Source organism: Ostrinia furnacalis, unplaced genomic scaffold (genome assembly GCF_004193835.3).
Source record: "Ostrinia furnacalis isolate ACB-3 unplaced genomic scaffold, ASM419383v2 OfSCF7012, whole genome shotgun sequence".
Lineage (NCBI taxonomy): Eukaryota > Metazoa > Arthropoda > Insecta > Lepidoptera > Crambidae > Ostrinia > Ostrinia furnacalis.
In genome coordinates, this window is record NW_021137251.1 from 571,686 (window position 1) to 586,992 (window position 15,307).

Below are 15,307 nucleotides of genomic sequence, written 5' to 3' on the forward strand. Positions count from 1 at the left end.
GATTTTTCTGTTCGGTTTGGTTGGTGGTAGGGCTTGTTCTAAGTCCGCCTGGCTAGCTACCACCATCTTACCTAAGTCTGTCGCCATTACAACAATGTTAACAGAGTTGTTGTGTTCCGGCAGTTAGAGGTAAGATAGCCAGTTCCTCTGTGGTTGAGGATTCCGGGTAAAGCTCGCTTCCACCTTCGGTCTGATCATCACTTACCATCAGGTGAGATACAGGCCAAGAGCTTCCTCGTTGTGGTTAAAAAAAAAGAAAAAAGAACTGTTATAAAATCAACATTTTAAATTCTTTTTAGACATAAACAATTAATAACCAGGTTGCCAACTGTGAGAGACCGTAAACAACATTCTACTACAAGATCTCGGCCATTCTGAAACATTCTGCCCGGTTTGGTTTCGCGGAATAATACCGGGTGGCGTAATCAGTCTAGTTCGTAAGATCCGGGGCAGATTGATATGATTATACAGGGTGTTAAGAGATAGGTATGAGATTATACAGTCCAAGTTGCTTCATTTGCTATGCTTCCTAGTTACAAGCAAAGGATTTTTTCCCTACAAACACAAAATTTGCTAAAACATCATAACATTAATTTAACTAAACTGGTTATGTGTAAACACTGTATTTTGTTACAGTCGTCAGCTTATGTCATTCTTACGAGTATTAGATGATTTTGGATCATTTACAAGATTTCTTTGTTTGATTGTGAATTCAATAATAACGGTATTCTTATTAGTGTTTGATTATAATATTGAAAATTAAGCTTAGATGGACGTCTGCAATTAATTTACGGCACTTTACTGCACAAATTAATACAAAAATAGACATGATTAAGTTTAAATGTGTTTTTATTTCATAAAATCACCAAAAAACAAGAATAGTGGTTTTATCAGCTTCATTTTAATCCAAGACTTAATTTAATTCTACATCCCGTATGTTTTGCCACAATCTGCGCTGGCCATTGATGCTTCGTATGCACTTAAATAATCTTCTAGACTATTACATCTATTTTTAGACGCAGTTTCAACACTGGCTTGGTCGCTTAGCTTAGATGGAAAGTTGAATATAATTTTAGAATAAGATTACCAATATGTTCATAAAACCTTATGAAATGCATGTGTGATCATCATTTAAGCTGTAGCATACATTCAATGTTTTTTTTGACAGCAGATAGAGTATAGATATACAGGGTGGAATTTTGTAATGCCACCTGGAAGGAAAGTACTCTTAATATTGTAAATAGAAAAATGTTCTCAAAAGAAAACATTCCTTTATTTTTTAAAAGAAATAGAGCTGCATTCAAAGATTTCCAAAAATTTGCTTGCCACACCCGGGAATCGAACCAACTAAAATCTGTTAAAAATTACTTCCTGTATTTTTATTACATCGATCGTTAGGATTAAGTATAAGGATGAAATCTCTCTAACATACTTGATAAATCAAATGAAAGGAAAACCATGAAATCTTAAATTATTTTTATTATGTTACAGAAAAATTTATGGTCGAAAATCTTTGAATGCAGTTCTCTTTTTTTTTTTCAAAAATAAAGGAATGTTTTCTTTGAGAACATTTTTCTATCTACAATATTAAGAGTAATTTTCCTCCAGGTGGCATTACAAAATTCCACCCTGTATAGGGTGTCTTAAAATTGTCACGTCACACTGACACCGAAGGTAAATGGGCCTAAAACGCATCGAACGAGTCTTGTCATAAAGAAACGTTTTATAGATCGTTTCATCCACGAAGACGCGCCGGACCATTTTTCCGCGAATGTTTGATTTTCACCGGTATACGCTAAATTATCCATGAGTGCACACGCACACTACAATAATGACGCTCAGATTGCTCGGATCAAACTCCCCGCACGCCGCGCTTCCCTCGACCAAAAATTGGTGAGGCGCGTCTTCGTGGATGAAACGAACTATAGTTTCGTATACGAGCATTGTAAATAGTACATTTAGAATATAGATTTTTATTACAATATGCTATGGGTATACAGTGTGTCCGGGCATGTAGTGATCAAACTTTAAGGGCGTAATCTATGGACAATTTTATCGGTGAAAATACTTTAAATTTGGGGCTTGACCCATTTCTCGCATATTTACAAGGATTTAAGTTTTTAATTTTAAGTTTTCACCTCTTCCTTCAAAAACAAGTGATAGCGTGGGTAGTTTAACATTAACAAGCAAAAATTTTATATCATGCGATAGCCAATAAAATTATCTATTAGTAGAAGTAGAAAACAGATACAAGTTTCAAACATTTTAAGGGTGTAAGAATAGATTTAATTAGAAACAAACATGATTTTTTTCACATCTTTTTCAGTTATTCCCCAACACAAGAAAAACCAGGTCATTAAGGTATGTTTTATTTGCATTTTATTATTAGTATTTGAGCTATTCTACAAAACGAATGTAAATTTATTAGTCTACGTCTATTAGTTTCGACGTAATTGTTGAACAAAGATACCCCTTCCCAGCGGTTACCATAGCGCACGCGACATGCGAAAATGCACTGCCTGAAAGAATCACACAACCTATTCCGATTACTATGGAAACCGCTGGGAATGGTTATCTCTGTTCAATAATTACGTCGAAACTAATAGACGTAGACTAATAAATTTACATTCGTTTTGTAGAATGGCTCAAATACTAATAATACAATGCAAATAAAACATACCTTAACGACCTGGTTTTTCTTGTGTTGGAAAATAACTGAAAAAGATGTGAAAAAAATCATGTTTATTTCTGATTAAATCCATTCTTACTCCCTTAAAATGTATGAAACTTGTGTCTGCTTTCTACTTCCACTAGTAGATAATTTTATTGGCTATCGCATGATCTAAAATATTTACTTATTAATGTTAAGTTACCCACGCTATCACTTGTTTTTGAAGGAAGAGGTGAAAACTTAAAATTAAAAACTTAAATCCTTGTAAATATGCGAGAAATGGGTCAAGCCCCAAATTTAAAGTATTTTCACCGATAAAATTGTCCATAGATTACGCCCTTAAAGTTTGATCACTACATGCCCGGACACACTGTATAATACATACGTAGGAGCCCTAATTTAGCATGATATATGCTGAAGTCTATAAAAAGTACACGGAAGAAGCAAAAACAGTAATTAATGCCATATCTGCCTCCTCTCACTCCAATTATCCATTATTTAGGGCGAATGAGAACCCAATCGGGTTTCCCCGGTTGCATTATTGACTATTTTGCAACGCCAGTCCTTTGAATCAGCTGTTACAACAATATCATTTCGAAAACGCTGCAGTAGGTAAGTATTAATTATAATCGACAGGGCGTCGTTTATAATTAATCTTTAACTTCAATAAACGTCAAAAATCTGTCAAAATCCATACAAAAACACCGGTTATCGTTATAGTTACGGTTAAAGTTGGGTGGTGCAACTCAGCCTTAATTAGAAACTTGGATAGAGTTTTTATCGGGACTCTTCATCACCAGGTTATTATCTCTACTGCTAGAGCCCACCCCTATTATTACCAGAGGCCAATGAAGGATTTGGCCTTTATGTATTTTCCAAATTGGCCAGACGGGAGGAGTCCTGTGTGGGTATAGTTGTTTGTGTAGAGATTTAATATATTTTTTGCGATATTCACTGGTACTCGTAGAGTCATCTTATTCTAATCTATCGGAACCATAGGGATTCTCTTGGAACTAATAGTTACCGTAATAATTAATTGTTCAAAAATGATAATTATACATATATGTGAGATTTTAAAACGAAAGAGCCTTGGCCATTATACATTTTGTGCAATACCTACTTATACCAATATTTTGAAATTAATTTACAAAGAAAATACATTTGAATTAAAATAAATACCTTAACTGATCTAAAAAAAATTTCTAAAATGTCAATAAAAGCATTAAAAGATCATTAATGAATTTTGTAAGTCGTTTCAATTCATTTATTCTGGGAATGAAAATAAATGATACAGTTTGTGGTCAAATAACTTAGTTTCCTCATAATCTGTGAAAGTCTACGAGTAGCTATTTTGAATCTGTGATTCATATCTAAATATATAAAAAGTTTAATATATAAGTTTGCGCAAAACCTTATATCGCAAAATGTAACTGACGGATATAACACTTAACCTTGTGTTAATTTCCACCGATCTTGCGGTTTTTACACTTCACCACGTCCTCCAGATATTTTTCACATGCAGTTTAATGCAATGGAGAATAGCTGTCTGTATACTCAATGACATTCACTTGATAGCCGCCTGGCTTGGTGATCGTACGACGACTTTTATTTTTATTTTTAATTTAGTGGCAACCAAACCTCTCGGGGAGGTTTATTTCTGCCAATGTCGAGTGAAATATTGATATAATATATCAACAGAACGTGGGTGTTTCAGTTCTATTGATTTTTCATGGATTCCGTGGAGTTAAATATGCCCGTAAGCAAGTTTCAAGACGCCACCGGGTCCAAAGCAGGTTGTTCATACGACAACCCACTCGACACCCGAAGCGCGCTCAAATTCGAAGTGTTACAATGTTTTTTTATAATTTATCACTTCACTGCACTTTAGAACACAAAATAACACATAATTTGTACACTAAAGTCCATTAAATAATAAATTGAAACCATTAAAACAGATCGACCATGCTTTATGACGACGACTTTATTTAGGCTGAGTGCACAATCTACTTTAACTTAGACAGACGTCAAAAATCTTTCAAACTCCATACTAAAAAGCACCGGTTATTGTTAATGTTACGGTTAAAATAAGATGGTGCAACTCAGACTTACAGTTGCGGGTTTGAATCCGGTAGAGACCAATGTTGATAATAGCTATAATGGGCTGCAGCATCCTAACTTTGTAGTTTTAACCACAATTTTTTTAGAAATTAATATTTTTATGTCACCATTAAAACTTGTTCTATTTAGTTTGGGTCTAGATTATTTGTGTGAGCGTTGAAACATTTCGTTGATTAATTTTATTATTATTTATTTTTATGTTTAAAGTTTTAATTTTATTATTATCTATTATTTTGACAACAATAAAAAATACTTTTTATTTGTTGCCAAAATAGTAGTTTTCCTTAAGTTTATTAATAAATAATCACAGTGGCAATCCGTGAATAAAATAAATTAAGAATTGCGCATAATTAATGAATATTTAAAAAACAAAAACAAAATAAATGCACCAAATAACTTAAGATTCAGATTAATACGGTAGTCAAGAAAAAATAAGTCAATTGAGCGCATTATGTGCATATTATACTTGTAATACTAATCTTAGCCGTTCACTTCCTACGTTTTGTTTTAAAATATCATCGTATTTGAAAGGTCGGGAAGACTGCTTTTAGCAATATTACAGTCTTTATTGAGATGTGTTTTGAAAGCACTTGGTTTTCACAATCTTCTCATCTTTGTCTTTAAAATAAAACATTTTATTTAAAGCTGTGCCTTTTACACGAAGATGTTAAAACCATTTTAAAGGTTTGGTACTTATAAATTATCCAATTAATTGGGGAAATTCATAAAGAGCTCATAATTTTCTCTACCACGTTAATGACATTAAAAAGTGAAAAACAGGATTGACATCGATTAAAAAGTAGTTGTGAATTTTCCTCCAGCTGGAGGGTTAATAAAACGGATTGAGTTCCTGTTGATGTTATGGAAATGTAGTTTATACGGTTACGGATATATGAATAATATTATACCGGTTTCGGTTACGGTTACATATATTTTTTTATTTCGGATATTCGAAAGTTTCGGTTACGGTTACGGATATCCATAACATCCCTGTCTCAGATAGTCGCCCGATGGCGAAACCATTGGTCTATTGTTACTTATTCTATTGGCTAAAAATTTCCCAATCGATATGTCACATCCTGTACACGGAGAAGATGACTTTTTATTTAATAATACCTTATTATCATTAAGGTTATTCTTAGGACATAGCGTTTAGGATGTTAAAATATTTTGTAATAAAAATACCATATTACGATATGTAATCTTTAAAACAAATCCTCTGTGTTTATGTAAAGTTCTTAGAACATTTACTATAATTGGTAACGATAGTTTATGTAACTTAAGACCATTGTCCACCTTGGCAACGTTGAAAGTCAACTTTATTTAGAAAACAATAGAGTTTAAAATATAATTCAGAGGTGATTGTAGGAAAAATGCATCCGTACGCAAAAGATAACATTGTGTAAAGGAAATGTATGTAATTAGACAAATGTTTGTTATATTATCTGGTTTAGAATATCCGCTATGGGAAAATGTTTCACAGCATTTAACACCATGTTGGCATAATAATGTTGTGGTTCTAAACAATGTCACAATTTTTATGAATATTGGGAGTTTGTTTGAGTTTGAGAGTGAAGAGGTGGAGAGTGAGAGTAAGGTATGACGGCTCCTGTTGAGTGTGGGCTTCCCTATATGATGATCAATATCGTTTGTTTCAGCCAAATGACGTCCACTGCTGGACAGAGGCCTCCCCCAAGGCTTTCCATAATTAACGGTCCTGCGCTGCCCGCATCCAGGTTCTTCCCGCGACCACGGGGCACATAGCTCGTAGAGACGATGGTCGTTGGGGCAGGAAAGTTCTCGAGTGGCGACCACGGGCTGGAAGACGTAGCATGGGCAGGCCTCCTACTAAGTGGACCGAGGATCTGGTAAAAGTCGCGGGAAGATGCCTATTATAATTTTTAAGTTGTCAAAAGACAACTTTCAGAACATTCTACAGTCATATTGCAGAACACCTACAATATCTGAGTTTTAAGGTTTTAAGTTGTCAAAGCCGTCAGGCTAGCACGGGATAAGTTGACCAAATCCTGCATTGTCCTCCTACAGTGGAGACTAAATGAACAGGGTCATGGAATAGTATTTTTGAGGTCACCAAGTATATTCTGCAACGACCTATAATAATAAACGTTTATTTATGTTGTTAACAGTTGGCACTTTACCCCGCTTTACATGCTTAATGACTTGAACAAAAGTCATCAAACCATGTGAACAGCATTGAAGGCGCAAATGTTTTTACCTCTTTAAACAAACTTCATGCCTCAAGGATAATGTGAAACATTTATATGAAAGATTTTAGTTTTGAGCTAAAGATAAACCAAACTACCACATTTATTATTGCAGATGCCAACTGTTTGGAAAACTTTCCAACAATTTTAGCTAGTCTTGCCTAACTAAAGATATATTTTGACGTTCATAAGTGCCACTTGTGGTCTAAATTGAATAAGTATTTTTGATTTTGATAGTTTAACTACCTAAGGAAGATCTTGAAATACAGTTACGTACTCAATCGATAAGTTTTCTATGGTATTGAGGATCTACTCATATCAATATTATTTCAGTATTCCAAATCAACAATCAGTATCAATAGAACTGGGTATATCCACCTGCTATCGGTTTATATCGAATACTATTGATGATCCATATCATAACACACTAAATGGTAACTAGTAAATAGCTAGTGGCGAGCTGTTAGCAATACATATCAAACCGGATGGCAGATTTATCATTATGTTTAGGTAATCATCCACACAGGAAATAGTCACTTCAGAATATGATTGGGAGGATGTCCCAGATATTATACAATAAATTGGTTAATTACACTGAAGCGCTGTCCGGCGCGAGCATTTCCGCGCATTCATAGGGTGATGTTACCTGTGTACTTCCATCGTACTATTCGCATCGGGCTGGAAAACGTAGCGTGGGCAGGCCTCCTACTAGATGGACCGACGATCTGGTAAAGGTCGCGGGAAGAGCCTGGATGCGGGCAGCGCAGGACCGTTCATTGTGGAAAACCTTGGGGGAGGCCTTTGTCCAGCAGTGGACGTCATTTGGCTGAAACGAACGATGCGCATCCGAAAGACTTATCACTCTGAAACGGTTGACTATAACCATACCGGTACCCTACAAAAATTGAAAGCAATTTTCTGTGTATACCTGGATCTAAGATCTGGATAATGTGGTGATATAACTTAGTATGTACAGTATATTAAACTAAACATATTCATTGCAACATCGCATTTATTATAACTATAATAAGAAGCCACAGTGTAAACACTGTGCTAAAACTAATGCTTGATTATGCCTACCACGTCTACACTACTGTTTTTAGAGTGATGCATCATTTGAAAGTGAATATAGTAGTAGACGCTAACTGGTGACATGACCCTAGTGACGCGCAGATGCGCCGGCGATATTCAGTTGGATGTAAAGCGATGGCTATTGATGGATGGATTTATGGAGAACTCTTGGGGTGGCTGCAAACTAACACAGAAAATGTTCTATGATACCAGTATATCGAACATTTGGATACGAGGACCTAAGGATGTGCACTTTTTTTTTGGGTTGCTAGTTTTGTGTTTTACTTAATTTTAAAATCATTCGAAGACCCTGATGGTGCAAAAAAAGATTGCTCTCATTGTGAGTCCGGCAGTTTTATAGATGACTAGCGGCCGCCCGCGACTTCGTACGCGTGAATCCCGTTTTTCCCGCTAATTCCCGTTCCCGTGGGAATTTCGGGAATTCCTTTCTTAGTGCACCTCTACGGTACCTAAGCTACGTCTCTTCCAAATTTCAAGTGCCTACGTTTAGCCGTTTAGGCTGTGCGTTGATCTGTCAGTCAGTCAGTCAGTTTCTCCTTTTATATATTTAGATGATTATCGGATTTGAAATAACCCAATAATACGTTTTAAGATTGCTTTGAAAGGAAATGAAACTTTCAGTTTAAGCTACAGAATACTAAAGTGTTATTAATATTCAATTTAAGCATACATTGAATTATGAGTTGTGTAAGATAAAGCGAATAATTTCATTGCGTAATGTAAGACCCCCATTAATAAACCACTTAAAGCATTAAAAGCTTTATTTTAAGCTACCATAACATAAAAATAAACACCACGTATGAAGGTCAATATCATGCCGTTGTCAGTTTCAAAAGCATCTATAAAATGTACACATCCTTGGTAGTTGGCCTTGTAATATAGTTATAGGATCACATAAAATATAGTGAGTGACAACCCAGGAGTGTTTTCAGAAGAATGTATAATGCTCCAATGCCTAAATCTTCCATAGACTTGGCCCACTTTTAGCTTGGTCCATGGGCCAAGTCATTCGATTGATTTTTTTTTAACTTTTTTTCCAGTAACTGGGCCCACTCTAAGATTCTAGTGTAGATTTTTATTGATTTGGTGTTTAATTAATCAATATGCACATTGAAGGTGGGCCTACTTTGTGGAATCTAGCGACTTGCCCCGTGGACCAAGCTAAAAGTCACTAAGTATACCTTTTGAGATTTTATCAAAAAGATGATGCTGATTGTGGTAGTTCTCATGCTTGGTCGCAAAGGTAATTCTACTGAATAAACTTGTCTAATTCTACTTAGTTTTTTTTTCTGTAAAAAGGTAATACAGTATAAGGTGTCCATTTTGCACAGATTGTGTAATAAATAGATTTAATCTATGTAAAACATTGCAACGCGAAAGCTGTAGGGCCAAGGCGAACGTCCGTCAAAGGTGTGTAACAATACTGTCGTTATTTTTCAAAACGTTTACGTTATTTGTTTTAAAATAATGACAAAACTTCCTTTTACATGTACACATCTATAGTGTCAAAATTATCTAACGTTTACAAAACAAACGTACACGACTTTGCTAACATAGTTTTCATCGTGAAATTTTCAATCAGTGGAATAACTAATGAATGTAAAAACAATTGTTAAATCCTCTCAAAGTTTTTTTTAATTACATATACTAGCTAAATTATTGGTCTTGCATCATACAGATTTTTTAAATCACTGTTCAATTAATTAAACCTACTTCACAACGTTGACAGAATGTCTCTAATACCACATCCTACTAATATTATAAATGCGTAATGTAAGGATGTGTGTTTATTATTCTTTCACGCAAAAGCTACTAAATGGATTTTGATAACACTTTACAGTATTCTTGTTTATACATCAGAATATCATCTGTGTTTTTTATTTCATGCGGGCGAAGCCGTGGGCAAAAGCTAGTATCAGTATATCTTCACCAGACAGGTCATTACTCAACCACTTAAAATGGATGATGACTGAATTTGAATGTAGAGCAACATTGGCCAATAGACGAATAAACTAGTAAATGCAAAATAAAAGTCATAAACGAGATTGTATCTTAAATCATACTAAGTAGTTGTCAACATTTCTAAGAATGCTACTTTAAATGATTATGCTATTCAAATGATACAGCTAGTAAGGTAAAGTAACAATAACAAACTGAAATGTTCCTACATTAGTTACCTAAAATTATGGAGGACCATCCCAATTTGTTATTCTTACTTTTTCTCAACAATTTAAATAAACGTGGTCGCCACAAGCAAACTTGGCGGCGCACTGTAGCAGACGAGGCGAAGAAAATCGGCAAAACCTAGAGCGAGATCAAACGCGAAGCTCAAGACCGAACGCGATGGAGGACTGTTGTGGACGCCCTGTCCCATTTAGGGGAAATAGGACCTTCAGTCAAAGTAAATAGCTGAATCTTATGTTTTAAAAGCGAATCATTGCAACCGTTGCACATCAAGCGAAATGCTACAAATACTGTGAATCAACGTAATACTTTGTGACAGTAGTTAAATGCTTTTGGAAGAAAAAGTTTAATCTGATGTGCTGTCGACTGTGACTATCAACGCCATCTTGTTGTTATGCAAGGAACTTCTTGCGCGACTGATTTATAAATCTAATCAATATTCAAAATCTAAAACGAAATTAGATGTTCAATTTTCATATATTAATGCATAGAAAACTTTAATGCATTAAATAATAATAAATAAATAAATATCCTTAGACATTTTACACTGCGCTTCTAATCCCAAACTAAGCAAAGCTTGTACTATGGGTACTAGACAACGGATATAAACATACTTGAATACTTTTTTTTTTGTAAATACATCCCAACTTATCCCAACTAATATTATAAATGCGAAAGTAACTCTGTCTGTCTGTCTGTCTGTCTGTCTGTTACGCTTTCCCGTTTAAACCTCGCAACCGATTTTGATGAAATTTGGCATAGAGATAGTTTGTGTCTCGGGAAAGAACATAGGATAGTTTTTATCCCGGTTTTTGAAACAGGGACGCGCGCGATAAAGTTTTTCTGTGACAGACAAAAATCCACGCGGGCGAAGCCGCGGGCGGAAAGCTAGTACTTATTATACATAGAAAACACCCAGTAACACCAGGAAAATTACCAGTAAAATTATATGCATTTTGGTCATTACCAAAGTTTGTTACACCAATTAGTTGTTCATTAGACAATGCACTTAGCATACTAACAAAAAGGTAAACTTTGTCGCTATTTCCCTAGGGTAATTCGCTTCGAAGCCTTTTTTACCGTAAGTATAACAATGCCCATTATGTCTTCGTGGAAACACTTTGTCGAGTGACGCACATGGAGCCTATTTACCAAACTAACCGAAATAGTTTTTATTCGCATAATGCACAACGTTTATGGTTTAACCATGGTCTAGATTGGTTTAACCATATTTAATGATACTAGGCTAGTTGACACTTTACGAGTAGGTACTCGTAGGATAATATACTGAACAAAATTTTTATTTTATTTTTTTTATTTTATTTTATTGTTAGGAAAACAAACAGCATTCTATAACACATATAGAGTTACCAATTAAACTTCACATTTGCCAAAATAGTTTTCACAAATAGTTTATACATAGGTATCGTTTTTAAAAATTGAGTAAACAGATTTTGAAAAGATAAGGATTTGGATAAGTAATAGAAATTGAGAAACGGTTGAAGAAGCAATATATCTACTATAATTTGAATAAAATTGTGTAAATACATACGAGGTAGGTTGATTTTGCCTTTTATTGCTAGTTATATCATTTATACATAAACCCATTCAAGGGCATCATATTTTTCACAAACCAATTACTCAGGGAAGTCCCTTTATCATGGTCACTAGACAACGAATAAGTCAACTTAAATACACAAACAAACATACTATGTAAAAATGTCCACGTTTTCAAGTACTACTCAATAAATACAAGTACAAGTTCGTATTACTTAAGTTCGTGCTTATCAACATTAATATTTGTCCTTTACGAGATTCAAAGCCACAAGTGTGGTGAGATTTGTAGTTTGATACAGGAACTATAAAGTGGACAGATGACTTCACAGAGGTTGCAGGAAGGCGCTGGCTGCGCTTTGGACGTTTCCAGTACCCAAGACGCCGACCACTATGCGGCAGAGGGAGAACGCCCCAGGTTTTTAGTGGGTTCGAGCCCCACATAACTTGCCTTCCCCCGGTAGGTATGGATAGGCCATTTTCATGGGTAAAAAAAGAAAATAGAAGGCGCTGGATGCAGGTCGCTGCTAACCGGCTGATCTGGGAAAAATATTGGGGGAGGCCTATGTTTAGCAGTGGACGTCCTGTAGCTGAATTGATGATGATGATGAAACGAAACACCAGACTAGGTCTTAAATGGGAACTCATAATTCCACTTTGACACCTTGGAACTACAGTCTTCCAACTGTACTTACATTGAAGAAAAACATTATTTCCAGATACATTTAGCAATTTATACCTACGCAAAGTAATTTTCCTGCAATCCATACGAGTGTTTTTCGCAATCCTCGAGAACCGCAATTGTTCTTAAATCGACCAATTCATCTAATCTGCATTATAATACTTTAATAGAGCGTTCAATTGGCTAACGTTACTCAAATGCAATTTTAGTACATAAATTATAGCGTGATGATAAAAAAATACAAAAGGGCGGAAGTATTCAATGTTTTATGCAAGTGCTAGTTTTCGTTCATTTGTTTCAGCCAAATGACGTCCCACTGCTGGACAAAGGCCTCCCCTCATCCTTGGGGCTAGTTTTCAGTAAAATAAATGATGATCTTGTTACTGAAAACTTACTATACAGGAAGTTTTAGCAGGAAGGTAAACATATTAGAAATTACAGATGTTCATATTTTAGTTAAATTATGTTTTGTCTTGTTCTTGTCAATGTCAAATGTTTAAAAAAAACGTTAGTGACAATTCAATTTTAATTGAAAAAGTATAGATCCTTATGTATTTGTGTATATTTAATTTAAAGACAAACTTAAGTTAATTTAATAATATTTGTAAACTGATACAGATTCACTCTTCACTTATATTTACACATACATACTTACTGTTATTACCTTAAGTATGCACTAGCCAAATGCATTTCTCATTTGCATGCGGCCCACGTGGTTTTACTTAGATTAATTGGAGGTCATAGCTAAATATAGCATAAACTACATTTCCTTTCTAAATTATGCAAAAGGTTAAAAATAATCCAATTAATATCATTTTGCGTGACAGTCAATACTAGTTTTTGTATAGGAAGTAGATCATAACCTCCAACGAATAAACATTAATTGTACCTAATATTCTCCCTGAAGGGTTGAATTAAACAAGTTAATTAAAAAGATTAGATTATCCGTTATAAGTAACTTGAGTATAAAATTCAGAAAACCAGCTGAAAGAAAAGCATTTTTTCCATATTATGTCGGCCGTTTGGTGTAGTGGTTCGAAACTGACTACTATTCCAGAGGTTGCGGGTTCGATTCCCGCACAGTACAAACTTTTGTGTGCATGAACATATTTGTCATTGCTATTGAACATGTTTGTTTGTATTGGACTGGGTGTTTTCTATGTATAATAAGTATGTATTTACAAAAAAAAGTATTTAAGTATGTTTATATCCGATGTCTAGTACCCATAGTACAAGCTTTGCTTAGTTTGGGACTAGAAGCGTAGTGTAAAATGTCCAAGGATATTTTCAGGGTTGGCAACCTGAGATACAGGATCTTTCCTAGTTCAGGTGTCAACCCGCCATAATCGGTAAAATGTTCCTTTTAATCAGTCTTATGTACCTTATTTGTAAGATAATGGTGAGAATAAAGATTTTTTTATTATTATTATTATTTATTTATTATAACAAACACATTACAGATCTTTCCCTTTTTCCGACTATTCACAGCTCGCAGAGGATGTCTTCAGAAAACATCGATTACTATCAAGGATTTGGTCCCTGTTTATGTTGTAACATTTTCCATCATTCTAGGGCAGTATTTTTCAACCTATTTCATGACATGACCCCCTTAGTATGGAAAAATATTTCAACCCCTCGACTGTTTGCTTTTTCTTTCATGCATTTTTTAAGGTTCTAGGGACATCGGACATTGTTTACTTATGGTTCCGAAAGTGGATTCCACATATTATTGTTTCTTTTTTACAAAGTCTTGACTTATAGTTCTTTATAGAATTAAAAACACTTATTCTGTGCAGTAAAGTTGTGAATAAACGCATAATTAAAGCAGTTCAATCAATTGGATCCATATCACATACAAAAGACATCAACGCGTTAGACGCCAGCGATCATGTCTCTAATGCAACATCATTGTCAGAAAATACCGTGCTTAGTGAACATATTGTTATGTAAAACTAGCTGACCCGGCGAACTTTGTTCCGCCTTAATGGCAATAAATAAGCAGACTTTTTTTTAATTTCGAACGGGATAAAAAGTATCCTATGTCCTTCTCCTGGCTCTAAACTACCTCCCTGACAATTTTCAGCTAAATCGGTTCAGCCGTTCTTGAGTTATAAGTGGAGTAACTAACACGACTTTCTTTTATATATATAGATTATGTTAATTGAAATAAAATTATTAATAAAGAGGCGAAGAAGATCGGCAAGACTTGGAGATCAAACGCGAAGCTCAAAACCGAACGCGATGGAGGACTGTTGTGGACGCCCTCTGACCCATCTAGGGGACATATGACCTTAGTCAAGAAATAAAATTTGCAATTTGTTAATTCAAGGTCATGTCATGTCAAGCCTAAACAATAAGCGCAATTCTCAAATCCTACTTTTACAAAATAAGGGGTCATCCATAAAGTACGTCACACGCAAAGAGGGGGGGAGGGGGTTGACAAAGTGTGACATAGTGTGACAAGGGGTGGGAGGGGTCCTAAGTTTCGTGACATTACATTTCAATTGTTTCAAATATTTGACATAATGTTGATTTCATAAGAAAAGTACTTAATTTAAATGGAATTAAAAGTAATTTCGGAACTGCTGTTAATTTAATAATTTTTCGATGTGAAATTGCAAAACATGTGACATCACACTACGGAGGGGGGGTCTCAGAAATGTGACCACCTGTGACAAGGACGGAGGGGGGTCAAAAAATCATGAAATTCGTGTGACGTACTTTATCGATGGCCCCTAAGTCCAAAAACCACGTAGCCACGTAGCCACGTAACCAAGTAGC